The sequence below is a fragment of the Pseudopodoces humilis genome, chromosome 3 (genome assembly GCF_049639895.1).
Source record: "Pseudopodoces humilis isolate 2021_Gansu_Grassland_sample_001 chromosome 3, ASM4963989v1, whole genome shotgun sequence".
Classification (NCBI taxonomy): domain Eukaryota; kingdom Metazoa; phylum Chordata; class Aves; order Passeriformes; family Paridae; genus Pseudopodoces; species Pseudopodoces humilis.
The window spans coordinates 15,902,566-15,930,006 of NC_142202.1; the positions used below are offsets into that span (position 1 = coordinate 15,902,566).

General features: G+C 37.3%; 1 protein-coding gene across 9 annotated transcripts in view; it reads left to right on the forward strand.

Annotated features, from left to right (window-relative positions):
* The window catches only part of CDC42BPA (CDC42 binding protein kinase alpha), a 198,322-nt gene that overhangs the window by 36,237 nt on the left and 134,644 nt on the right, over positions 1-27,441 (forward strand). The window lies entirely within an intron of this gene.

The window sequence follows — 27,441 nt, forward strand, 5'->3', positions numbered from 1 at the left end:
GTGGAAATGATTTCCCCAATTCCAATCTGCAGTCAATGTAACAAAACGGTCTAGATAGGGGGGAAAAGACAATCCACCTTTTTGGCATATTATGCGGTTAACCCTTTATGTTACAATAAAGCGAATTTGAAAATGTGTACCATGAAAGGGAAAGTATATTGGGAAAGTAGAAATTTAAAACATGAAAAAAAGGCTTTTTTTAATAATGAACCAATAATCCTTGATTTGTTAAAAAGTAGTGATGACCGGGTATGTTTGCAATTCAACCAAGTATTCTGCTTCTCCAGGGATGAGGAAGGGGTGGACCCTGAAAACAAAATATAAAACAACTAACCCTAGAGTTAAAGAGGCGAGAAGCAGAAGCTCAGAAAAAGAAGTTAGAACAGGAGAAGCTTAACTCTCTTAGTGAACATTATGAGCAATTAGAGAAACAATACAGCAATTGGGGGTTGCCAAACCCCAACCAGAATCTTTTCATAGATCTAATGCAAGAAATAGCCACAGAATTAGGTCTATCTAACTGTTAGATCTGTGGCAGTTTAAAATCAGCTGAAAGATAACCTTGGAAGGGAGAGGAACTAACCCCAGAGTAACTTCTAAAAATGAGAAGGCTCTAAAATATCAAAAACAAGACCAGAGAGAAAAGAATTCACTGATTTAGTAGGCTATACCCCGTGTGTAAACACACTCACGGTGAATTCGGAAAGCAAAACAAAAACCTGGCAACCTGAACCACCCGCGGGCTATTGGAGTCGCTCCCGGGGGAATAACTGTGAATAGATGGAAATAATTGAACTTTACTGGTACAAAAACTCTGGGGCCAATCCCTTCCATGAGCTAATAGAATTGAAGGAATATTGAGATGATCCGGCAAAGTTGAACAAGGGTTGAGAAGCTCCTAATAGTATACATTGAATATGTGGAAAAAGGCATACAGCGAGCTACCCAGAAAATGGAAAAGATCCTGCACACTTGGAATAATTCGGTCCTTTTTCTTTACTCTACCTAAAACAGAGAGTAAATCATTGAGCCCCTCTCTTTGAGACATTAAACAAACAAAGGAGGGAATTAAAACGGAAACTACCAATAGCGGGAGGCAACCAGAAGTGGAACGAGGAAGAATGACCTGCCAAAAAGATCATTCAATATTACGGGCCGCTACTTAGGCAAATGATGGCAGCTGGGGTTACAGAACCCCCATTTATCTCCTCAACAGACTTATCAAGTTGCAAGCGGTGGTAGAGATAGTTTCCAACCACACTTCAGAAGCCCTAGAACTCCTAGCCAAACAACATTCACAAATGAGAGCTTTTGTGTACCAAAACAGACTAGCTCTCGATTATTTGCTAGCCGAGGAGGGAGGAGTGTGTGGCAGATACAACGAATCCGAGTGTTGTATGGAAATAGACGATTACAGAGAAACAATAAGAGGATTGGCTGCTGAAATTAAAAAGGTAGCTCATGTGCCAGTCCAAAAATGGAATTCAATCCTACAAGCCTCCTGGTGAGACCAGATATTCGGGCAAGGGGCTTAGTGGAAGAAGCTAGTATTTTTCATCACTTGTTCAGTTGCCGGAATCATTTTCCTTCCCTGCTTAATTCCTTGCTTCATCAGACTAATTCACTCTGTTGTGCAAGGAATGCAGATTGCCACACTTCCAATTGATCCTGAGAAAGCACAAGGGAGACCTACTCCTCTCTCTAAACTAATGAAATTAGAAGAGGAAAAAGAAAACGAAAATGTGATTAAAGCCTTAAAGAATTTTTGAAAATAAATATAACCTGGCACAAGCATATAGTGAGAATTCGTTAACAGACTGGGAAGAAGATGAATGTGAGTAAAAAAAATTATAGTCCTCCCCTGCAGAATTAGATGAAATAACACGAATTTTTAATGTAATGAATTATTAGGCGGGGGACTGTGAGAAACGAACTTGTAAAAATTCGTAAAAATCTAAATAAATGTATATAACAATAATGATATAAAATATAAAGTACAGTATGACACACAAGCCCTTCCCAGATCTAGCCACGAATTCCCACTCAAAGGATAACGATCCTAGCCGGCGCCCATCAACAAAAGAATAGACAGGACGCGGCCCATCAAGCTGACAGGAAAAAAACTCCTCAAACTGACAAGGACAGGCTCGGTGACCATCAACGGGGAAGAATAGGCAGGACACGAAACATCAAGCCAAAACGGAGAGGCACCGACGAGATATTCATCACCGGACCCGAACACCTCGCCTTGCGGGCTACCGTTGGGGGAAGCCATCAAGTAAACAAAAGGAAAAATCCAGCCGAAATATCCATCGGCTCCAACCCGGATCCAGCCATCCCATCCGGATGGCCTGAACCACAAGAGCCACTCAGAATTTCTTTACATATGAGGAGACTCGGTCCGGACGTCCATTCGACTCTATTCTCCAACGCCAGGAAATCAATTCATACGACAATCAAGGACTGTTGATGAATGGTGCCTGCCTGGAATTTGGCCTCAAGGCTAAAAATCCCTATAAAAACCCCGGACAGTTTACCCTCCTGCGTGGATTTGGGAACACCTATACCTTTGAGTATAGACCCCTGTCCACCCAGCGCTGCGCTGTTTGTTTTATTGTGGTTTTCCCTCATTGTTTATTTTTTTATAAAAATTGTTTTATAATAAATTGTTTTTATTTAACCCAAATCTGCCTTTGCATTTATAACATGATGGATGCATGTTTTTACACTGCAGTATGGCAAAGCCTTTATTTAAATTCTCTTCTGTTTATTGTATTATTAGAAAAGGCTCATGGTGGTCTGTTTCCCATGGTACAGGGCAATCCCAGCACCTTCTCCCTTCTTTCTTCCCTGACCCAGGTGCTGGAAGGCTGTTTCTCTCTTTTATTTTCCTCATGTCTCTCTGAATTCGTGTTTTGCCCTTCTGTTGCACACTTCCCCTCAGGTGCCACAACCATTGTTGCTGAGGGGCTGGGCAGTGCCCCCACTGATGACCCCTCCACGCACCCACTGTTCCTTAATAGGTGAAAATGGGAAGGAGTGGTCAAGAATCCGGGTTAAAGTTGGTTTTGTTACATTGGATTAACGATCCCTTCGTAAATTTATAATTAGGCAAGTAGAAGAGTATAGGTCAAGACGACTAGCACTGAAATTACCTGGTGTTAAATTATCTGCATTCTCCACAGCCCTGTTTCTTGGCCCATAGTACAGCAAAACTAGAATTGTAATTGATTGTAGAATTGTAACAAAAATTTTTCTTACTAATTCAAGCAACTGAAAGATTTTCCTCCTCTCTCTCCTTATGATGCCTTGCAGTTCTAGTTGAAAATTGTTTATCTGTTTTGGAACCAACTTTGAACCTTTAGGTTTTAGGTCATTACATATTAAGATTAAAGTTTATCATCGCTCCTTTCCAGCCTGGCAGAGTGAGAGTTTGGAAGTTAATTTTTAGGACAGTGAATGGGCTTCACTTTGACACACTGAGCTGAAATCTGTCCAGTACAAAGGTTTGGTGTTGAGTCAGGCCCTGGTGCCCTTCTGCTCACTTTGCTGTCCTTTCCTCGGAGGAGGTAAACAGCCTTTCTGCAGGGGGCATTCGCCCAGTGCTGGTAGGCACCAAACACTGTCCCTTCTCCACCTGCATGTTCAATCAATCTGCCACCCTCACCTCCATTCCTGCTGGCACAGGGCAGTCCTGGAGACGAGGCTTCCCCGGCTCCTGATGCTTGGATCGGTTTGTTATATCCAGTTACGCTCTCAAATGCACCTGTCTGGTCCCTGCTGCTGGCAGAGCCGGCGTCTGGAGGGCTGCTTTGCTATGCACTGGACTTGTGTCAAGCAATACAACTGGTAGTCTTCAGAGGCTGTCTTCTCTCTGGCCCAAGCAGCACCTGATTATTGTGAATCTGAACAGTCATTAAGTACAGAGTCATTTTCATCCTCTGCGTCACTTTATGGGTGTCCTGCTGTCCTAACCTGCAACAGCAGAGGAAATATTAAGCCAACCATACTACCTCTAGGAGCATTTGCATGTTTGTCAGACTTTTTTCCTGACTGTTACCCAGACATAAACAGTTTTTCTCACCTGGTATTTATGGTACAGAAATAACTTAAAATTTAGGATGATATGTGTGGGTTTCATTAGCTTTCTGTTTTTCAGGCCTGTGAGGGAGTTTTTCATGTGACCAATTTGAGACCAAAGAATAGTTCTGATAGGTGTTAAGTAACTACCAGACCATTTCCTGTTTTTCTGTGAAGTATGTCAGCTGTATTTAAATCCCTTCAGGGACAGTTTTTTGGCATGTGAACTCTGTTACTGGTTTGCCCACAAATTAGTCAAAATTAGCTTGCAGTGGCTGTGGTAGAAGTTAGTATTTTTTCATTGGGAGCAAAGTACATAAACTGTAAAACAACAACAACCACTAAATCCTTCTTCCCTCCTTCTGCTCAGTAATTGACTTTTAAACTTTATCTATTTTAAATGAGGAAATGCTGAAAATTAATGTGAAAAGCTTCTAGACTTGTACACTAGTTAGTGATCCTCACTTTATGATGGATGCAAGATTTTTATGCTCAGAAAGTCAAACTTACCTTTCCACCACTGGTCTTAAGAGATAGAGAAATATTCTGGAATTGTTAATTATAAAAAAGAGTTTTCTGTATTTACTGGATTCATTGTTTTGAAATACAAATTAGCACTTGCTCTGACAACTACTGTGTTCATGAAAACCCTGCTGAGGAATAGCTTGCAGAACAATTTCTTCTGGTACAGTTGTTTTTAAGTAATCCCTGTCAACATTAGACATCAAAAATGTGAGAGCTATGCTGTGCTCTGAAACAGCTGTCAAGTGTAGTTTCTGGCACAGAGCCATCTTCAGATATTCTTGTATCCTGTTAACATAGAAAATGAAGAGGCTGTTTTCTTCTGCACTGGTTGGATTTGTGGTCAGAGGGAAAAGGAAGAAAAGGTCCCAAGTCATATATTAAAAGAAATTGGTTCAAGAAAGGTGTAAATGAGCATCAGTCGGTGGCTGTCTTTATTAACATCCTTTCCTGAGTGTAATGATGTACTTAACCACGTGCTTTCCTGAATCTGGGTCCTCCTACTGCACTTTGAATTTGGGCTAAGATAAGCTCTTCAGTTGGCAAAGTTTGTAGTTATTACCCAGAAAGTATATTAAAAATAAAGAAATTGAGGTGCTTTCTCTTTTTAATGATCCAAAAGGACAAGGTAAACAGCAGTAAATTTGAGGTTTGATGGAAATAGGAAAACAGCTGTAGTAGAGAATTCAGGGAGAGTTTCAAGGGCAGCAGGAAGGGAAGTTGTTTCAGGGCACTGGCATGTCTCTCTACATACACGCAGTCTTATCCAAACTGAAATCTGTATTCCATTTAGCAGAACTTAATGTGCAAAACTGATTTTTCATGGTAGCTAGATGACATCCGGCTGAGACCTGAGTTGATAAGAGAACACCAGTTTAGACGTACATATGGGCTGCTGTCAGGGACTTACTTGAGTTTAGCAGGATAGTTACAGAATACTCCAGTAGAGGATGTGGAGTCTTGTATGTGTTCCTTACTTAAACGATACAAAAGAATTTTTACCAGTAGGTAAATTACATTTTATTCTGGTTGCTATGAGGATTTCACTTATCCTTTTCACTTTCCTTGAATTGTAGTAATTAGAAATGGCAAAAGTCTATTAGGATTAGATTATTCAGCACATTTCCTTGCCAATCAGGGATTTTTGGAGGTTTTTTTTCTGCCTTTTGTTTTCTGAAGTTCCTTATTGTATCCTAACCTAATTAAAGTTATTGCCAAAAGGAAGCTGGATAACGGCTTCTTCTGGAGCCTGGTAAAGGATTTTCGTGAATCAGAGCGCTGTAACATCATTCCTGATCAATGTCATCTAGTCTGGGTTTAGATAAAATACATTGTGTATTTTACACAAATACATTGTGACATCTCATGTTCTCTCAAAAGAATGTTGTTGAAGGCAGCGCTACAGATCAGGTGCAAGTATTGTCTTTACATAGTTAACATAAATAAATTTCTGGCAGAAATTATGTTCATGTGTTTTCTTTGCTTAACCCTTTACCTGTAGACAGTACCTGCCATTTGAAAACCCCATCTATGTGTACTAATGGGTTTTCTCTGGTGATTACTAATACAACAAAATATAAACAAATCTAAAGGTGGTTTCCATACTAAGAAAAAAAAGAAAGTACATAGACACCACATATGTCATGTTGAAATTGAGCGGGGATTTTTAAGTACACTTGGAAGTGTTGTCTTGTATGGAATGCATCTGGTATGGGCTTTAACTGTCTATTCCAGGTAATGAGCTGTGAAATTGAATGGGACTGTTTAGGCTGATTTACTGTGTGAGTTGCAGAGACAGAACTATTTTTAACTCTTTGTTTACTGTAAGCAAAATTGCATATTTGCTGCTTATTTCAGGGGTCTTGTTTCTGAAAGGCACTAAATAGCATGAGTTCAATAGTAAGAATATTGTTGCGGAAACTACAGTGCTGATGTTTATTTGAATGACTAATAGTCTGTGTTTTATGGAGAGGCGGAAGGAGTCAATTCAAGGACATTTCTACTAGAGGCTTTTTAAAAAAGCCTCTGATTTTTGTTAAAATTAGGTTTTGGTAACACAACAATTTTTGTATCCCAATGTGTAAATGCTATTCTTATGCTATGTTTTAGATACTTGTAGTTACTTAAAATGTCTTTGACTTGGTCTTTTCAGATACCTATTGTGTAGGTTGTATACTAATACATGAGATTACTAGAAAATATTTCCATATTTCTGTTTTCTTCTCCCTCCAGCCTCTTGTATTTTTCCAGTATACCTTATGTGGTAATTGAGACTAGGGCAAAGATATCTGCGGTGTATCAGTCTTGATTTGTCTTTAGTTTGAAATCTCAGTTTTCATAATTATTGAGTGACCCCATAAAGGGCATATTTTTATGGCTGATTTATATATACTGCTAATTTGATACCAGCTAGTAGTACTTTACTATTTGGGTAGATCAAATCAGATCTTCAGGTTGCAAGTGTACGGATTACGTAATTTCTGTTTATTCTAAGTGAATTCATCAAATCACATAAACTGAAAGGCACTTGATGTTACACCTCATGGCCTGCAAAAGTCACTTCTGGCAGAAGTAAAGCACAGCTGCTGTTTTAACACATAGTCATTGCTAATCTGCAATTGTTCTTCTAATCTCTGTGGTTTTCCGCTTTCACTAAACCTAAGTGTTCTTTGTAGAAACTTGTGAATTATTTGTGGCCTATGATATCACTGAGACTTGCTGAATTTTTTTAGTACTGGTTGACAGATGAGTAAGTTCCTCTTGGTTTCCTCTCTCTTTGTCATAGGAAGTCACATTAAATTGATTATGTGACTGAAGAGTAACAATACAACCGCAGGAAATCCTGTGGCTGAAACCAGTTTTGTTCTCTGCTTGATTTTGGTAATAACTTTGTATTTGCAGAATACTGTCTTTGATTAAGGACTGTATTGGACTTTGACTTTAAAAAGGTGATGCTCTTTGCAATGTATGAAAAAAAGTGGCTAACTTTTTTTTGAGCTGAGGCATCTTTTGAAAAAAATATTAAGAGTAAATAATACTGTTGATGAGAATTTGTGGGTGAAAATTTGGCAGTGTAGGTCACTTCAGACAAAATGAAAGTTAAATGTCAAATGCAAACACACAGGAAGGAAAAAGAAATACAGGACCTGTAAGCGACATTTGGAGGCTTTAAAAGGTAAGAGGTACATGAAGGCATGTAGGACTTCTTGCATGGAGCAGTGAGATGGTTCAGCTGCACAAGCCCCTCCTGCTTGTATGAAGTAAGGCTGCATCAGGAAAGTGTAATCATCCTGAGAATACAGCACATTTAAATTGATTTAAACAAGTCTGCTCTTTAATGTTTGGCCAAGAGTAGCTTATACCTTGTTTTCAAGCCCTTAATTCCAAGATGTAGCAATATGTAAGTTCCTCATTAATTTTTGGTTGGGACCTGCTCTTCTGTGACATTTAGGCACAATAATAAGATTGTTGGATGTCAGTCTCTTGAAAGAAAAAAATTGGAAGTAATGGGAATGTGGGTCTTCAGATATGATGGAGATTATTTCCCCCTCTATCCCCCTTTTCATTTGAAAGTTCTTCAGAGAACTTTATTAGCATGTTAAGTAGACATGGGAAAGACAGATTTCATCAGAATGCATTTGCTTTCTTGCTTGCATGTGCAGTTACTGTTAGGCCTTGCTTAATTCATAAATATTTGAAATAAATGTATTCCTGAGATAAAAGGTCAAGGGAAGGATAAAATGTTTAAAAAACATCTCTCCTTCCTAGTGAAGAGCGTGCAGGGTGTTATCCTGACCTGACAGGCTCTGTGAAAGGGGATTACTGTGGCAAGCAGGAGGCAAGCTTTTGGTATTTCCAGACTGAGGTGTGCCTGACTGGCAGAAGGGAAGGATGGATGGAAGACCAGCCAGGATGAGGAAGAAGGGACAGGAAATGGTGAGGTGAGCACCCCCAAAGTCCTTAACTCCTGTGTTCTGGGCAACAACTATCCATCCAGTACAGCTTGTGTTTGTGTGCTCACTGGATGTGTATGGCTGTGGAGCTGGGCTTACCCAGCCTGCCTGGGAACCTCTGCTTTTATGTCACTGTCCTGGGTCTGGACCTGGTGCAGGTGTTGCTCCCTCACTGTTGCTTGAGATGTGGATAGATGCAGCAGTGTTCCTCAGTACTGATTGTTAGAATGTACCTCCAAAGCCTCATCAGGACCTGTGTCTCCTGGGAAGCTGTGTGGGGATTTGAACAAAGAAAGGAATGGAGCAGCACCAGCAGAAACAAATTGGGATAGCAATACTAGGCATGGAAGTTTGTGGGAAGTTGATTTAGTAAGAGTTTCAGTTTCCTTTTTATTTAAATTCCGCTCCTGTAATTCTTTCTATCCCTCTTAGAGGCCAGTACCTACAGTGTCTCTTGGAATGAGTAGCAGTAGAATTGAAAAAGAAGTAGTAGTTGAAAGATGATTGAAAATGACTTTGCAGAATCTGGACTAAATTCACTTCATTTCCTTCCCTATTTGAAGCATCAAGAGCATTCTGTGATGTAATAATTTTTGTTGTCATTAGTAACAAATTTGGGGAAGAAGCCTGCTGTTTGCAGAGGGGTTTCTGATGAACAATTATCTGGTTCAAAAGTCTGAGCATGAAGTGGGAATATGGGTGGCTGTGCCAACCTGCTTGGGTCATCAGAGAGTGTCCATGAAATTTACCTAGAAGAAGTAGTCTAGATTTGGGTTTTGGGGTAAATTTCTTATTTGAACTCGCTTCACAACAATGAGTAGGGATATTTTTTGACATTCCACTTCATCTGTGTTTTTATACAGTCTTCTGTGGAAAATCAAAAGGTTGGAAGGGAGAAAGTGCAAAAATTGATGTTTGATTCTATGCAGTTCTAGGTAAGAAAAAAGCTAAAGGAATTCCTGTTATCCAGCATAGCTTAAAACTTTGGAGAATTATCCACTCTGTGTAAAGTACTTCAGAGAAGTTTTAAGATTATTATGATTTTGTTATAAAATATATTGTGTGGTCATACAAGGAGTTAAATGTAACCTAGCAGAAAAAAAAACAAAAAATAAACAAAAACCACCTCTACCATAGTGACCTTTAAAGGAGATGACTGAGCATGAGCCTTGTGAGACTTGGAAATGGATGAAACTGAGCTGGTTTATGTCAGCTGGAGATCTGGCTCAGTATTTAAACTGAAGGAATTTTTTGTTCTGTTTCTTCTAATGCACATGGAAGCAATAACACTGTACAAGTGTAGGAGGGTGGAAACACCCAAACTCCAGAACAGTACCTCTTCTCCCAGTCTCATTTCCCCTGTACTTCAAGGTTATTTAGGGATTTACTAGTTAATGAGAAAAAATGTTGAATAAGAACACTTTCGTCCAATCTATACCATCCTTTTGAAATGGCCTCATTAGCTGTTTTGTCACCTAGAACAGCAAGAATTAATATCTACACTGTATTTCTCACGCCTTTTAATTGCTGTGACCCAACCCAAAATTTTACAGCATTAAAAACCCATAGCAGCATGAGAAAATACAAAGCTGTGCAATTCTTTTCCTCCCATGTATATCAGAAACAAAGATATTACTAAAACTGGATTAGGTCTAAACACTTAATTTGTATTCAAAGAGGAAACACCTTTTTTCTCATAGCAGTTGCAGGTTGGGTGGAAGTGGATGAAAGGAGTAGAAGTAAAGCTCTGGTGGAAGGAAGAGAAATCATCCCTTGGCAGGACAGAGTGTCTGTCTGTAGCAATTCTGCAGAAGATGTTCGTAAACCATAGATGTGGGCGTGGAGAGCAGGCAGAGCAAACAGTTAGCAGTTCTTGACTATACATGGGGTAAGACTTGAGCTGAACTTCTAAACCAGATTTACTATCTCTTCCAATATACTACATGAGTGAGTGTTTTGAAGATTGTATCCAAACAATCTGAAAATAAGGTTATTCACATGTATGCTACAAATTTGGAGGAGCTGTGAGGAAAAGAGCATAAACAGGAGGTACCTAAAATCATGAGAAACTTTATTCAGCACTCTTTAGGATAAAGTATTTTGAGAGTATTTAGTACAGCAGAATATTTTGGACCCAGAGATTGAGGGTATGTTGCCTTCATATATTAATAAAGTTGTAAAATGTACCTTTTTGCTTTTCAGTTCATAGTGTGATCTTCATAAGTGCGCTGAAGATCTGCAGTACCACTGCAGATTTAAAGAGAGCTTTTCATCTTTGTTTTTAAGCTAAATTTAGTGAGTGTGTGTAATGAATTGAGTGTTGCATTTGTGCAGTAGTGAAAGATGAAAGAAAATTTATTTTTCAAACACAGTTTGAGAAATTGCCTTTGGCTTTGATTGTTCATACACGTACTGCAGAACCTTAACTCACCCTATCAAGTTGAAGTAGTAGAAGCACCTCAGTGTGAAAATAATGCTGGTTTAAAAGTACCTCTACATAGTGCTTACACATGGAAAAAGTGAAGCTATAGAAAATATGAAGCTATGGCAGTGTGAACAGTTTTCCTCACAACAAATTTTCACAGTGGCAATTTCTAGAAGTATAAGATTTAGTAAAAATTTGTTCCAAGCTGCTGTAAATAGTATGTGTCCCTTGGCATTCTGTTCAAAGATGCTGATTTTTTTTTGTGTGTGTGTGATTAGTCTAAAAATAAGGAGGTGATCAAAAATGTTCAGTAATTTTGTGGAGATAGTTTGCTTTAAAACATTCAGCAAGAACAGTTGTTTTTTAAGCAAGCAGCTAATTTTTCTTCTAGGCCTAGCATTGAGTGTAAGCTTGTTGGTGGTATGGGATGCAGCAATGCAAATAATTAGTAAATCACTAGTATATAGAATACATAATAAACTCTATGCTATTAGTGAGGAATTTAGTATATTTCTTGTTAATGAGAAAGCAACTTACTTTCTTCAGGGAAATGGAATATGTTCTCTTGAAAGCATGGCTTCAGCTGTTTTACTAGCATCAACTAAGGCTTCAGGATTTTAATTTCCAGAAGGAAACATTTTCTGTTTATATTACCTTAAGGAGTAGAATATGAGAGATTATGTGGAATCAAACATGTTTCCAATACTAAGCAATATTTAGTGATGTTAATGTTTTGATATTTTTTTAAACTTTTTTTTTTATTTTAAATTTTTCCAAATTAAGTGTCTTGAAAAATAAATACTGAAAAGTAAATACTGAAAATCAACTAGGTAAAGGACATGTTCATGTTGGAAACATTCCTCGTAACTGGTGTAAATCTGTAGGTAGTGCCAGGATTTGTGCAGGAAAGTAGTACCTAAGTATGCAACACACAGCTCTTAATGAAATCACACGACTAAGCCCCTGCAGAATCTGTAGGTTATATTTATTTTAATTCATTGAATTCAATTATTCATCAAATTCTATGTAAATACAGGTATACTCTATTCATACATATATGTATGTGTGTAGGTGTGTATATACATACATATATACACATGGATAAATATATGAATATATGTATTTATATATTAAAAAAGCCATCTACATGCTTTAGTACTTGATCTTAGTTAAAATTTTAAGACACAGTTCCATGAATTTCTGGTACCATCCAAAAATGTTTTAAACTCTTAATTCCCAGCAAGAATTAAGATTTTTCCTTGCTCACTACATAGAAAAATCCAATAATTCTGTCTGTGATTTATACTAGATATGCTGTGCATGTTACATTTTAAAATTTTTTTTGTTATGTTTTTGATGTTTTGATATAAAGGCCACTGGAAAAGCTTCAGAAAACTTTTAAGATTAGTCTGTTACTAAACTTAGAGGAATTTTTTGGAAAAAAAAGTTATCAGATCAAACTGTAATGTTCCAGGTGCTTATGGTATTTTGTTTTCTTCTTTTTTGCATACATATGAAAATATTTGATCAAGCGTTTTAACTGTGTAGACAGTTCTTTTTTGGTATACAACATCAATATTGTAATATATACATATTTTAATGCCTGAATTCTAGAAATGAAAACATAAAATTGATATATGGTAGAAACAGGTGAATATTAAGGAAGGTCTTACACATGTTTGACATGCTTCACATGCACATGCTTGACAGAAATTGTATCAACTTATTTTAATAGCAGTATAAAATGGAATTTATATTTTAATGTTCAACACTGTGCATCAAGTAAGATAAAAAAGCTGTCAGATGGAAGGGGGATGCATGAGAGATAAACATGTGTAGTGTACATATAATATTTTCTTACTGAGAACTGCTGAGAAAGTTTTCATTTAAAAGAAGTGTCACTGCCTGAAATAATATATTGATATAAATATCTACACTGTTCAGAATGTGTTATTTTATATTTTAAACTGAGTTTTTGGCCATTTAAAATTTTTAACATATAGAATTCTGCGTGGCATTTTTCCCTACCAAGTTATCATAGATATTAACTGCTTTGAAGGTTAAAAGAGCAGTATTCATGAACTGTTGGCATATCCACCTAGTGGTCCCTTCTTTTGTCTCAAGTATTCAAGTCTGTTTGAAATAACACTGTTTTGAGGCTCTGCAGCTGTTAAATGTTTGACCATTTTTCGGTCCATAAAAATAATTCACTTCCAAGTCATTGTATCGGGAGATACTCAGGAAACCAAACCTCTTTCCTCCAGAAATACTTGGTTTTGTTTGCACATGTCAGTCTATTATGCAAATAAGTGTGCTATCACACAGAGATTTATACTTGGTTTTGCTCTGATGCAACTTGTCAGCTCTCTTCGTAGATGTCCCAGTCCAAGATGAGATGAGTTTGATGTTTGTAAAGGAAGGGAAGGACTGTCTTCTGTTGTTTGCAGTCATCAGTTCAATCAGAGTTTAAAATACAAGGTGAAAGTGGTTGGAGGTTGTAAATGTTTTGTTTCCTGGGAGAAGCTGTAGGCTGTGGCACTTAGTAGTTATGTGATGGCTACCCAGTGCTTCTGAAAATATAACGTGCTGTTTCAATCCTTGATTCTGCCAGTGCAACTACATTTATGTGTGGGCTCCTATTAAAGTACTGTGATAGCTACCAGGTGAGTTATCCTGCTGGCTCAGCTGGGAGGTCATTTGTCCCACTGGTGTTGCTGAGGTATGAAATTTAGAGGTCAGGAGAGCAGCCTTGGGAAGAGTGGCAAGAGGCAGGCAAAAGTTTCTCTTTTGGATCTTGCATAGCACTGCCACTCTGGCAGTGACTGAGCCAGGGAATGCTTCCTTTGTATTTAACAGCCTTGTGCCGTTTGGCATCAGTTTTTTTCCTCCCCCACCTTGATTCTCTGCTTTCTGGGGAAAGGTAGTGCATTTGGGAAACTATTAACTTGTCACTCTTGCACTTTGGCCTTTTATTTGACACTAATATTGTTTTGTACTGTATTAGTGTTACTTAATTTGTGCTTTATCTACAAGAAATTCAGTTGTTTGCAGATACTGGGGCTATTTAGCTATGTATACATAGTAATTGCAAGAAAGCAGTGTTCAGGTAAAGCATGATTTTCTTAGGCTTATCTCAAATTTTGTTTAAAGTTGTGTGGTCTTCTTTGATATATGACTAAGAACATACAGGATTTTTAAAAATGTAAAATCTCTAGACTTCTGCTATAGCTATAAAATCTTCAGCACTATATGAACTTATGTAGCCCATTCAGTGATAACTTGATTTTGTAATCAGATACAAGTTTGGAACATGGGTATGTACTTTACACTGGCTGAAGAATGAGTGCACTGAGCATACAATACTGACAAAATGTTATAGTTGCTGAACTTCATTTCTTTCTTGTCCATACAGTGCTGATGTTAGTCAGGTTTCTAAAGTGAGCTGTTTTTGTGACTATTAGGTGTCCTTGTTGAAGAACTGGATCTATTTCACTGTTGATCCAGTGGCTGGTGTTTGGAGCCTTGGAAGAGTAATGCCCATTATGGTCTGCAGGAGCAGCATTCATCTCCAATTTTAACACCAGCTGACCATTTTTAAAAGACTGCAGCTGTTATTTACTCAGAGCTGTGTAGCTAATTTGATTTTCTTTTTGTCTGCTGCAGAGCTAATGAATCATTTTTGCTTCTTACTGGGTGCTATACGTACATAAATTATAATTTCAAATGTTACATTACTGGAGCCTTTTTAAAGGGGTATGTTGCTGAGGTGCTAAGTATAATTGAAATGAGATACCAAATGTAATTTGCTTAATGCTGATTTCCTTAAGTAATAATCATATTTAGTCTCAGTTTGTTAAAATCATATTTGTAAACCAAGCAAATGGTATGCCCACCGTGCACAGCTCGTATTGCTTGAAGGTCATTTAGGCATCCTAACAGCAGCATTGAGAGTTGTGTTACAGAGCAAATTGCAGTAGGAGAGGTTTTAGCTTGGGAATCAATTTTATCCTGAGTTATGGGATTCTGTATCAGTGATCCTCTGAGGTAGCTGGAGCCTGGATTGTTAGCTCTCAACAAAATTAGTAAAACTCGTAGGTAGAGCTTTACTAGACCTATAAAAGTGATACTGACAGATCAGTGCAAAGCTGAATCTCCTGAGCTGGATTCCTGGTGTTGTGCAGCTTTTATTTGTTCACATATCCTCATTAGCATAGAAGCTAACGAAGCTAATCAGTATTCAAAGAGGAAATTGTAGTGGAAAGTGGATACTAGACACAAAGAAATCACAGGATATTTTGGTTAATACAGATGATGTTTAAAATGTAATTGAGCATTAATGTCAATGTATCTGGAAAGGATGTATTTCTGAACATACTTATTTCAAATCTTCTTGGTTTAATTTTTAGGACAAAAATGTTGTATGTAGTAGTTTATTACAATACAATTATAGTATTTGTCTGGTATCAGTTACTGTGGATAGGCTGTCGACAGTTTAAACAATGTTGTGGCTTCATTATTTTAGTTTCCTGACCTGTTTGGATTTTGGTTTGGTTTTTTTGTTGATTCTGAGCACTTTAGAAAGATAGCTAGGGAATGTCTGTTATTAACTTCCATAGGAGAATCAGCTCTGGAGACATTGCACCAAATACTTAACACTGTTGTCAGGAGTAGCATTGTTTTTCTGATGTGCTACCATTGTTATCAATATTCATTAACAAAGCATTTTGAGGTTAAAATATTGAATGAGTGTGGGGGAAAGCTTTGTTTTGCAAAGCCAGACATTTGAACAGGGGCATTGCATTTAATGACTATTAAAGTAATGACAGTAAATTGAATGTCTCATTAGAGTTTTCAAAACGACTTATTTATGGGGATAATGTAAACAGTATTTGATATCATTTAGCAGTAACTTTCTACCTTTTGGACTTAAAAATAATTTCTGCTGGAGCTGTGGACTTTAGTACAGAACATTTAAATCTGTGATATTCATGAGTTTCTTTCAGTTACTTGTGAACTTTTGCAGTGCCCACAATCCAGAGGTCAAAGAGTAGTGCCTTAGAAGATTTATCTGGCCAGCTGAGGGAAGCAAGAAGGAAACAGAATTTGTGTATCTTTTTTCTCCTTAAAAAATTTTTGTTCACGACTGAAATAAAAATAAATCGAAGAGTGTTTGTAAGAGCAATCCCCAGCTCTGTTTGCGACTACTCAGAGCAGTCTAAATAGGAGTGAAGCGCTAAGGATTGAATTTTTGTCCTCTATTTTGACTCAAATAACTGGAATTACACTGTATTTGGAAACATTTTTCACATATTGCTGTTGCTTAGCTTGAGGTCTTGGCTAGTATTCTGTTGTATTTTCACAGACAGGGATGACATTCTTATGACTACTCTGGAGCATGTGTGACTGGATATTTTTCATTTGTATATTTTTAAATCCTTTGACACTAGCAAACACAGAAGTTACAGCATTTTTGAAGTTCAAAGAAATATTCCCTGCTGAATCCCCAATTTTAACACAACTGTTTTGTGTGTATAATTCTCTGATAGCCACTCATCTTTTGCATGCTTAGCACCAGCTTGGCACAGTTAAATGGAATATCTGTATTTTGATTACAGAATCTGATTGCAGGACTTTGAGTGGCAGAAAGATCCTCATGCTCATTGGTGGTCAGGACAACTACATCATTGTGGTTCCTTTGCTGTTCTCGTTTTTTATGTTAATTCATTTGCTAGCGCTTAATTAAAGCAGTAACTACTTAAGCACTTTCTTCAGAGGGTAGGAAGTACATTTAACAAGCCCAGTACGCAGCAGTGGGTGAATGTACCTGATCATGCTGTAGGTTTTGTTCACATGGGTAAGTATCCCAGAGGAAAGCTGTGCCAGGAAATATTCCGCCTTGCAGCTGTAATTGAATGGGCTTGAACAACAAGCTGAGACAGCTGGGTCCTGTTTTGGTCTTGATTTGTAGGGACCCAAGGGATTGGGAGAGTGGGAAAGAAATCCTGTGCCAGTTGAGTGAGTTCAAATGAGGAAAAGAGAGCTTTGCTCCCTCAACTGCTCTGCATTTCAACTATTAATACAGCAATAAAGCCTATTCAAAAAGAGTTCTGTGTTCTTTGTGTTTTTTTGAAAGAAGGCTTGTGTGCTTAGCTATTGTGTCTTTTTTGAAATTTAATGTCTTATCACATGAGGCAGAATTTTCCAGGTCAACCACCCAACTTTAATCATGAGATCTTGTAGAGTGCAGGAAGGAAGCTGAGAAGTCCTCACAATAACCATGGAATAACATCCTATTGGAAGTGTTCTTTCATGGGGTCATTCGGATTATAATTAAGAAACCCCAGGAAACAAGTAGTTAAAGCAACTTTTTGAGCAGTTTAAGTCCTTGATATATCTGTATTTAAGTTTTCTGCAGTCTTCAGGTATAACAGGAGCTTTTAAATATTTCTTTTAAATCTTGCTCAGTTCTGAACATGTACTTCTGATCACTATAGGAAGGTCAAGTTGCTGTTTTTAGGGAGAACACTGAATCAATTTTTTTGCAGTTTACATTGCAAACATTAACTGTTTAGTTAAACTTTTTATTTGCCTCAGGTTGACCTGTTGTTGACAACAGTAAATAGCTATTTCTCCTGACTGAATCAGGCTGTTTTAACAAATGGGTGTTTAAATTAGTTTATTCACATCAATCTAATATGCTTGTCAAATGAAAATATTGTGAGGGTAGGAGTGGGATAAAATGAAGCTATATTTGCACAGCAGTCAACCATTAAGTAAAAGTGAGCAGTGTACAGAGATTTATGAAGGACCTGCCTATTTTTGAAAAAAGGCTACAAAGATGGAATAGACCATAGAATCTTAGAATAGTTTGGGTTATAAGGGACCTTAAAGATCACCTTATTCCAAAGCCCAGAGCATGGAAACTACCCTGGACTAGATCAGGTTGCTCAGAGCCCTATCCAACCTGAGTGTCAGGAGAAAATAGTGTGCTGCAATATCAAGCAGAGGATCCTGTGCTTCCAGATCCATCCTAGCAGAGCATCTTCACTGGTGTTAGTGGGGGGAATGTTATTATAAGCTCTGTGCTGTGGTGGCTTCTGCTACTGCATTTCTGTAAGTATCACTGCATCACTGTGTGCAGTGTACACAGACCCTGAGTTTAGACACAACAGACTTAGAAAGCAAAATTCTCTTTTATTTATATGCTGACTTGAGTACCTGGTATATACAGACAGCTGAATGTAGACTATCAGACTGAATTTCTAGCAGCTCTTGGCTTTTCTTATGTGATTGTGTGCCTTCATGCCTTGGGCTGGTCTGATGCTGTTGATCAGAAATCCAAGTATAGAGGGCTCTGGTTTGTACACTGCTGTAGTGATTTCATGGCAGATATCCTCCAAATTTACGTGGGGCAAAAATAGATGTTCTGGCTCATCAATATAGCACTATCTTAATAGCCAGCTGATTTTGATGCTTTTCATTAAATAGTAACTTTATTTATTTACCAAATCTGATGGTATCTCCATGTGTATCAGTGATGTGTTCTCTTTCGGTTATTTGAATGTGTAGAGTTCTGAACAACTGTCCCATAAGTAGTTGTGTTCCTGCAGGTATGAGTTGTAAGCTGTCTCAGATGCAAAATAACTAGAGTGTTTTTCAATTGTTGTCTCATGTAATACTTAATATGCTCACTAGCGATTATTTTATGTGGGTATTGCTACTGTTATGAAGTGTGAATTTGTTGTCATTAACTTCCCTTAGGCCAAACGAGGTTATTCTAGAGAAGTGTAGAGTATGCAACATTTCTTCCATATAAAATTTCACTTGATGGCAGCTAATTCTATAAAAGGAAGTTAAAAAAATCGGTATGAGCTTCTTCTGAAGAGATATGAAATTCTGCCATCTTTATTTAAGAGTGACAAATCTGATGTTCTTTTTGCTGCCTCCAGATCAAGGAAGGTATATTATTTGTATTATATTTAAGTTTTTCCTATGACAGAATAGCAGAATTTAGTAGACAGAAAAAGCTACAGTTTTTCACATTGCCACAGAAGAATGGTTAACTCCTTAGTGAAGGCTTTCTTTTTTTAATGGACCCAAGTTCTGGAGTGTTGCTTGCAGGCAGTACTGGGAAAAGATGGTTTAGATTATGTCTGAGTGTTGTTTTAGGGGCAATCTCACTGTTGTCAAGTTTGGTTTGAAGCTTCCAAAGAGAAAAGGGAAGCTACTGCTGTGAAGGCAATTTTTTTCAGAGTATTTTACATCGGAGGTGACACTTGCTTTATTTCATCCTTTGTAGCAGAGGAGCTCCATAGTGTCAAGGTTGTAGCTGGGGAAAGGCACCCTGGGAGAATTTTTTTTGAGGTAAAAAGGTCTGCAGAATGTGAATTTGGGTATCTTAGCTATATATTTGTTTGTGATTAGAGGAGGCTAATTAAAAAAAGGCAATTGAAAAGACAGCGTTTCTTCTTCATTTTTGGTAACTTTTATTTATAACCAGTACTAAAAGCATTTATATTGTTCTAATGTACTAACAGGAGTGTTAGCACTTTATTTATATTTTTACATAACTTTGCATATTATGTCTCTTCATGACAACATATAATAAAAATAAATTAATATCTAATTCTCTTTTATATCTTTAATGGTTAAATTGATAGTTGATTATTTCTTTTGATTCTGTCTTGTACGATCTCTGCAATAAGTTACGGATTAAAAAAATTAATCAAGATTTAAGTAAATAAAATCCTAATTGATGGATTGACTATCCTGAATGTTTGGTAATATGCTTAGAGAGACATAAAACAGTATGTATTTCAGGATGATTTTAGACTAGTGGCTTTTTAAAAGCATATCATTGGAGTAAGTGGGGATGTGACACGTAGCTATTTTTAATTATTTGTGTTGTAAAGAAGATACTACTATTTTAGAAGTTGAGCTGGAAGCAAGGAAATGGTTATCACCTTTTTAAACATAACAGAATTTGAAAGCTGTGTTTACTGTGTGTGCACACAATGATATAAATAGCAGTAGCAGCCTGGTGTGGGGCTGGAGGGCAGGAGAGCAGGGCGGTCACAGATTTGCCACCTTGGTTGCTATCCAGCCTAGTTATGTTTGCTGTCAGGTCCTTTTGCACTTTTAAATAGCAAATAAGGTGACTTTGAAAAGGAGAAAGTAGCAGAAGCCACTGCCTAAAAGGGAAGAAGATGGCAAGCAAATTAAGAAACTCAATCTTCTTTTAGATGGCTTTCCCATTTCCTCTCGGAGGAAATAAGATCAATCATGTCAATAACAATCCCCTATTATTATTGATTAAATAACAGCTGGCTTGTTTCTATGGTGTCTTTAACTATTTAACTTTGAAAAATAGAGTGAAATGTTCTTATGTCATGGATGAAAGGACATGTTTATACTGCTGTACCTGTTACATGAGAAATTTAAGAAGAAATCCTGTTTTTTACATAATGAACTCAGCAGGACCTCATGAATCTTTTCAGAGATGGATCATTTTTTTGCAACAGAAAAATTTTTTTTCTTCCCATTTATTGTATCTGGATTTTTGTTTTTTTTTTATCTTGTGATTTTGTACCAATGGATAATTCAGTTGGGTGAATATACTCTTGATTTCAGGAAAATAATATAATTACATTGTTACTCAACACACATATACATGTTAAAATCTCCCCCAAATGAGGCAGAAATATGTAAGATTTCCCTTACAACATAGGTTTGCTGTTTGGTGTCATGAAGTCATTTAAAAATTCAAAACATCTGGACTTTTTCAATTAAAATTGCTCTGTTATCTATTTACTTGAAAGTTTTTAACCATCTACATATTCCAATATGTTATTTTCATAAGTCAAAATGTGATCTTGAAATGACAATTCAAAATTTGTGTACAGGCTGTGCTTAACTATGTCCATGGGGTTCTATTGAGAATATCAGGTGAGAACTGAATGTTGGCTGTCACTCTGCTCTCAGCTTCTGAAAAATTCAGGCCTGTTATCTTGACAAAAAAATTGTGTGCCTGTGTATATATAGCATTTGAAGTATTTCTCAAATAAAATTGGCCAGGAAGTAATTCTTTTCCCCATGAGCAAGTTGATAAATGGCTGATTGAAGTTTTGAGTAAGCACAAAATGTTTGTTTCTTGGATCAGTGAGAGAAATTACTATTCATGGGGCAAAAACTTGTTTTCTCTGTCACATGTACTTCAGGACTTGTGGGATGGGGAACAAAGCATGGCTTCCTTTTCCTGGAGGCACAGAAGCAGGATTCAGGGGAGATTTTTATCTACAACCTATATTAGATAAGGGAAGAATTGGGAAACAAATCACCATAAAAACTTGCATAACTCCAGTAAGTCATGGTAATGGTTCCTTCTCTCTACCTGGCTTTAGGTAGTGGGAAAAATGGCAGATCATGCAGATTATATGTGGAAATGCCCTCGAAGGCAACCTGGTGACATCAGTCATGAGTGCTTCCTTAAATCTCTTTTGCACTTTATCAAAGCTTCAATGGCCACAGTGTTTCAAAGAGGGAAGTTAAAGTTTAGTTGCTTACAATAAATGAAAATAAACAAATTAAAAAAAACAAACAACAAAAGAGCCCCCAAAAAACAAACCCAGAAGACATTTTGCTGTCTCTGAGAAGAAACTGCGTAAGGATATGTTAACAGTATTCCTTCTAACTTTTTCTTTAAGTATATTCGGTATATTAGACTTGAGGCACAAGGAAGGTGGTGCTTTTTCCTTTGATGGCTTTTATGTACACAGCTTCACAGATGCTAGCCATCACATGGAGGGATATTTTCTTTTTGTACACTAAGTTTGTTTAGGTTAATTTACTAGTTAGTATTCTCTAATGTACTCATCAGTTTTTTGAATGAAATAAAACTTACTGCTAGTAATTAGGAAATTCTTGTATGTGATGTCTGGGTAGTTATATTTACATTTTCTTTAAATTTGTAATCTTTGGTATTTAAACCAGTCATATTTTCAGAAATAGTTCATAATCTTTCAAGAAAATATATAACTTACAGACTCATTTTTAATCTAAAAAAGATAATACTAAGTAGATACTGAAATTCTTTTGTTCAGATACAGTAAACTTGTTTGCAGTTGTACAGACATTCAAACTTGGCAATGTCCATTGTTTTACAGCCCAAAGGAAGTAGTCTGAGTTATTTGCCTTACGTTCTTCTAAAAGATGGACATAGCATAAGGGCCTCAGCTTTGGATTTCCCTGTAAACATTGTATACATCTAATACAATGTAGTTTTGTGTGATCCTGTCAGCACAGTGGCATTACAATGCTCTTTTGTGTCCACTTTCACCATATCTTCTTAGGTTCTCCACTGATGCTGTGTTTTCCAACCACCACAGGCTCTCTTGCAGCACTTCAGGTCCTCTAAGAACAGATACAAGTCATTTGTGGTGACATTGGACTGTAGTTGTGGTGTCCAGAAAAAATACATCATGTTTCATTACAAGAGAAGATGCCTTGTTGTACCTCCATTTCCTGCTTCCTTCAGAATTTGGTTGAAAACTCAGGATCTTGATTGTTAGTTGTGATCCTCTTATCTTTGTTACTTTCTACTAACATTTCCAACTTCCAGGTAAACTTATATTTAAAGAAACCCTGCCAGATCCTAAAATCTGATATTTTTCTTTCTGTTCATCTCTGCTGTAGCTCTGCAGCAGGTGAGGCATACTTCCCACCTGGTGTGGAAACACAGGGATGGCATCAGCTGAAGAGATCAAGCCTTTGTAACATGGACACAGAAGAATTTTTTCTTGTTTTGTCAGCACATGAGGGCTGCTATTGTCTGCTGGGTTTGGGGCCAGGTGTTGAAATACATTGGTTCAGTGTTGGTTTTCTTTGATTTCTTCTGATGGTGCTCTCCTATCTGCAGAGGCTGGGCCACAAGAATTTGGATATGACTGGGGTAAACTTACACTTCCTTCACTTCACAGACCACAGTACAGACTGAGGGGGTGAAGTCTATTTAGAGTGCTTCAAAATTGCCTTCTTTGTGCTTGGGTTCAGCTGGGGCCTTAAAAAAGGACTTCCTTGACTACTGCCCTCATCCTTAGGTTTGCTGAGACATCTGTTGTTTTGTTGTGGGTTTTTTTATTTCCTTATTACTTTCCTAGCATTGGATTCTGTAACTTATGTATAAATACCTTCATCTGGCTATGTAATTGTATATATTCATAGGAATTTAGGTGCTTCTAGGAGAGAATGGAACATTTCAGAAGAAGGCATTTTAGAGTTTTTTCGTACTAAAAAAATATCTATATACTGTTTAAGGGCTCTCGAGCACCACTATTTCATGATTCCTGCAGCCAAGGATGCCCTTGAATTTCACATTCCACACCAAGCCCTCCTTCTTGATGAGAAAAAGGTCTTGGCTGCTTGCTGGGGTTGAGCCACAACACCATTAATAGCACTTCTTGGTTCCTTTATCACTTGGAGAAGGAAGTTATTATCAGCTCATTCTGGCATCCTCCTGGATTGCTTATGCTCTGCTGTGCTGTCCCTCCCAACAAATATCATGGTGGTTTCAAGCTATTCCCTTCATCTCCCATAGAAAACAGATGGTGCCACTTAAGAGAGCATCTAAATTTGAATATTTTTTAACTCCCTTTGTGATCCTTTTTGTTGAGATTTGTTTGGAGGTAAGGACTTGGTCTTACCTATAGGCATGTCCTTCCTGTGGAAGTTTCCATTTAGCAGAATATACATATTTGTATGGAATGTATTTATACATATGTATGTGTGGGTGCACACATCCATCCATCCATCCATCCATCCATCCATCCATCCATCCATCCATCCATCCATCCATCTCTATATGTGTGTGTATATATATATGTATATATCTATGTATGTATAAAAATAAGTTTTTTGATAGCTCAGTTAACACAGACTGTTCCCTATTACGTATGGACAGTCATGGAAAGGGGATAGATGGAGGAGCAGGCTTGATTGTAACTCCTTCACTTACCTATATCATCGTTTCCTTGTCACTGTTCCTTCCTTTTTAGTGCAGGAGCCTGTTTGTTTACTGGGATTCATGTCACTGTAAGGAAATTTCAGCCCACACACTATTTTTGACTGTACATGGTTTGAAGTTAATAGGTTGACTTTCAGCTGCAGAGTGTACATTTTTTAGTCCCCTGGTGATTAGACTGCTAATTTCAGTAACCTGTTGACATCCTGCAGTGGCACTCATCTGTCAGGCTTTAATTCAGCCACTGTGCTTTCAGGCAGCGAGGCAGATATATTCAGGAGGTAAATTTGGATGTGGAGTTTAGATTTTACAAAAAAGAAATGTCTTTTTTTTTTTTTTCCTGGTTCATTTTACATCTTCTGGAGCTGTGTTCATTCTCTGTGTTCTTGACTAGAATATGTAATGAGTCAGAAATTACTTTCTTTACTTCTTCAAGCCCTTGGGAATAAGTTTTATTAGGCCTTGCTGACTGAAGTGTATCTAATGCATTTTCTTGTTTATTTAATATTTTTACTAGCATCAGCAGAGATATGTGTGATTTGGTTGAGCCGAAAAAACTGAAATGCCTTTATTTGTAGGAATGTTGCTCAGATCAGACATGTTGGTCAGTGCCTTGTGGGAAACCTGCTCTGTCCTTATTTCAGTCAGCAAGTACTTGTCAGTCCAGTAACTTCCTCAAATACTGAATTCACATTTGTTCTCAAATGTACTTAAGTAATTGTAACTGGGGAAAACACTGCAGCATGAGTAGCTCTTATCTTAACAGATGGAGCCTGGGCAAGTTGTACTGCCAGTTGGTATGAGTGAGGAGAAGCTAAAGCAAGTGTTGTCTGTTTCAATGACTAGCAGCCCAAGTTACTGACAGTCACAGTTTCTCCAGCTCAAGCTGGATTCTTCTTGAGATCCAGAAGAATTTTAAGGAAAAGACATCCATTTATCTTGAGTTGGTAAAGAACTACTTTAACACAGTACAGATGAAAAGATAATCTGCAGGTTTTATGCTTACTGTGATTATATTGATGCTACCATCTTTGAGCATGAATCAAATCAAGTGCTTGTATTGGGTTAAAACAAAAGCATTTTCCATTCTTTCTCACACAGAAGTAGATTTAAATTAGCTGTTGTGTTGAGCCAGAGATTCTGTTGACATTTGGAATAGTACTGGGAGGTTCATTATTTGAAATTTATAAGGGAGGAAGCAGTAAGATTTATCTCTGTGGTGAATATTGGTCCTCTGTGGATTAACACTTAAGAGGGGAAGCACTGTACCATGACTGATGCAGAAATCGCAGGGAGGGGAGAAAAAAATCCCAACTGAGGAAAACCCATAATGACTAGAACATGAAGTACCTGATTCCAGTAGAAAGAACTTGTGCAAGGCTTTTGGAAGTCATCTGAAAAAGCTTGATTTTGGATCAGTTTTGATATTGAAGATCCCAACAACTTCATTGTAAGCTAGGTGGGTAAGTTGATGTTTGATGGAAAGGTATGAGTGATGTACTTGGAAATACTCAGAAACTATAGGAAAGTAATTTCATTTTAAACTTAGCTCCAGGTAACTTTACAGAACCATGACATGAGGAAATAGTAACTGTTAACATACACAACTAAACTCAGTCTAATATGTAATCATTTTATATATAAAGTTCAAATTATGTTGTCTTTGGAAGGTGAGACCTTAGTAGTTATATGTATGTAAATACCCGTTTTATTATATCAGGAAACAATCACAATTAAAAGCAATAAAATTAATGTATTGAACATTTCTTATGATATATCATATTAAGATGCTCCCTGTCATCATAATTTTGTGTATTCCTCTGTATAAATTAAAAATTGAAATGAAGTACCAACCAAAAGAGAAGTGAGGAGGTTGAGGGTGTTGTGTATATTCGTAACTCCCTTTTTATGGACTTGGACATCTTTCTAGTGTACAAGGGAATACTCGATTCTCATTCTCTGAAGTGTCCTTTCTTTTCCTTTCTTTTGTAATGAGTCTTTGTGTACACAAGTAAATTTTACAACTGTGTAATTCTCTTGTGTCTGAAGTTGGCAGTTTGCATGGAAGTTCACAGTTATGCAGTCACAGGTGTCCAGCTGATTTCAATAGAAGGTAAATGTTTGCATTCTTCTGAGGATTTGGGCCCAAGACATGTTGAAAACCCACTGCAGTTATTTCTAAAATTAATGTGTATTAAATTATTTTCCTATTTCCAGAAATACTCTGTGGATGTCAGGTTTCTAGAAAAAGATTTCTCAGTTTTATAGAGTGAGATCTCACTTTCCTGTGAATCATCTTTTCTATGTATGTATGTCAGAAGAAATAGTAAATCAGAAAAGTTGTGACCCTTGGGCAATCTAAATTGCCCAAACTTTATGCAAAATATTTGTGTATTTATTTGTTAGCTAAATGATGCGAAGGGAATACTTAGTATTGATGCAGTTGTATCTGCTGGTTCCACAAAGAGTCTGGGCACAGACTCATGCTTAAAAAAACCCCAGAAAACAGGAAAAGAACAAACCTTCAGAAGTAATTCTGTGAGCAGAAGTGAGTAAAAAATGTGATTTTTTGTTAGTAGTGCTTTGTACTTGACTGGAGTCCCTGAGTTAAAGGTTTTGTCACAATTCCAGCACCCTGTGTGGGCAGATGTCTTCTCCCACCCCTGTGGCTGGTTCCCAGGGTGTTCCCTTGGGATTAGGGAGTAAAAGGGGGAGTGCTATTGTAGGCTGTGTGGGTTTAGGAGTGTCTCCTGCCACTCACCTACCTTTGCAGAATGTGCAAAAAGTGAATTGTCTTTGAAACATCTTCCACTGGGTCACATCTGATTCAAGTCAGGTGAAGGGTAAGAAGGTATGAGGACACCTGGATGCAGACACATGTGCAGCAGTGATGCTTCTTTCCAATCTGTGTCACCTTCCTGACAGCAAGTCATATATATTTATGTTTAACAGATTTTGTTGGTGGTGATGATGCTTAGTAAAAATTATTTGTTTAATTATAAACCCACATCTCTCTAAGAGCAGTTGTAAGTCTAGAGGATGAAACCCAAATGTTCCTGAATACCACCTCTGTTACAGGCCTTGGTAAGGACTGCATTCTGCCCTTCTGGTTTGTTTGCCTTTTATGGGCTGTGTACACAATGGCTATTGTAAACACCAGCCTTCCATTTGTTGCTGGTTATAAAATTTTGAATTTATATGCCATCGTTATTTGAAAAATAACAATAAAATAATCCCAAAATACCTTATTGTATGAAAGAATCCTTTCCATTTCAGCAGCTAGATAAGCAGCCCATTTCCTCTGAATGAATATTGTTAAAGTCGTTTACAGTAGTTACCATATCCGGACTGAATTCGGGTTTTCCAGGTGTGTGTTTTTTACTGTACAGATGGTTTTTGAATGCACTTTGAGATAAACTGAGAATGTTCAAACAATCAGTTGCATA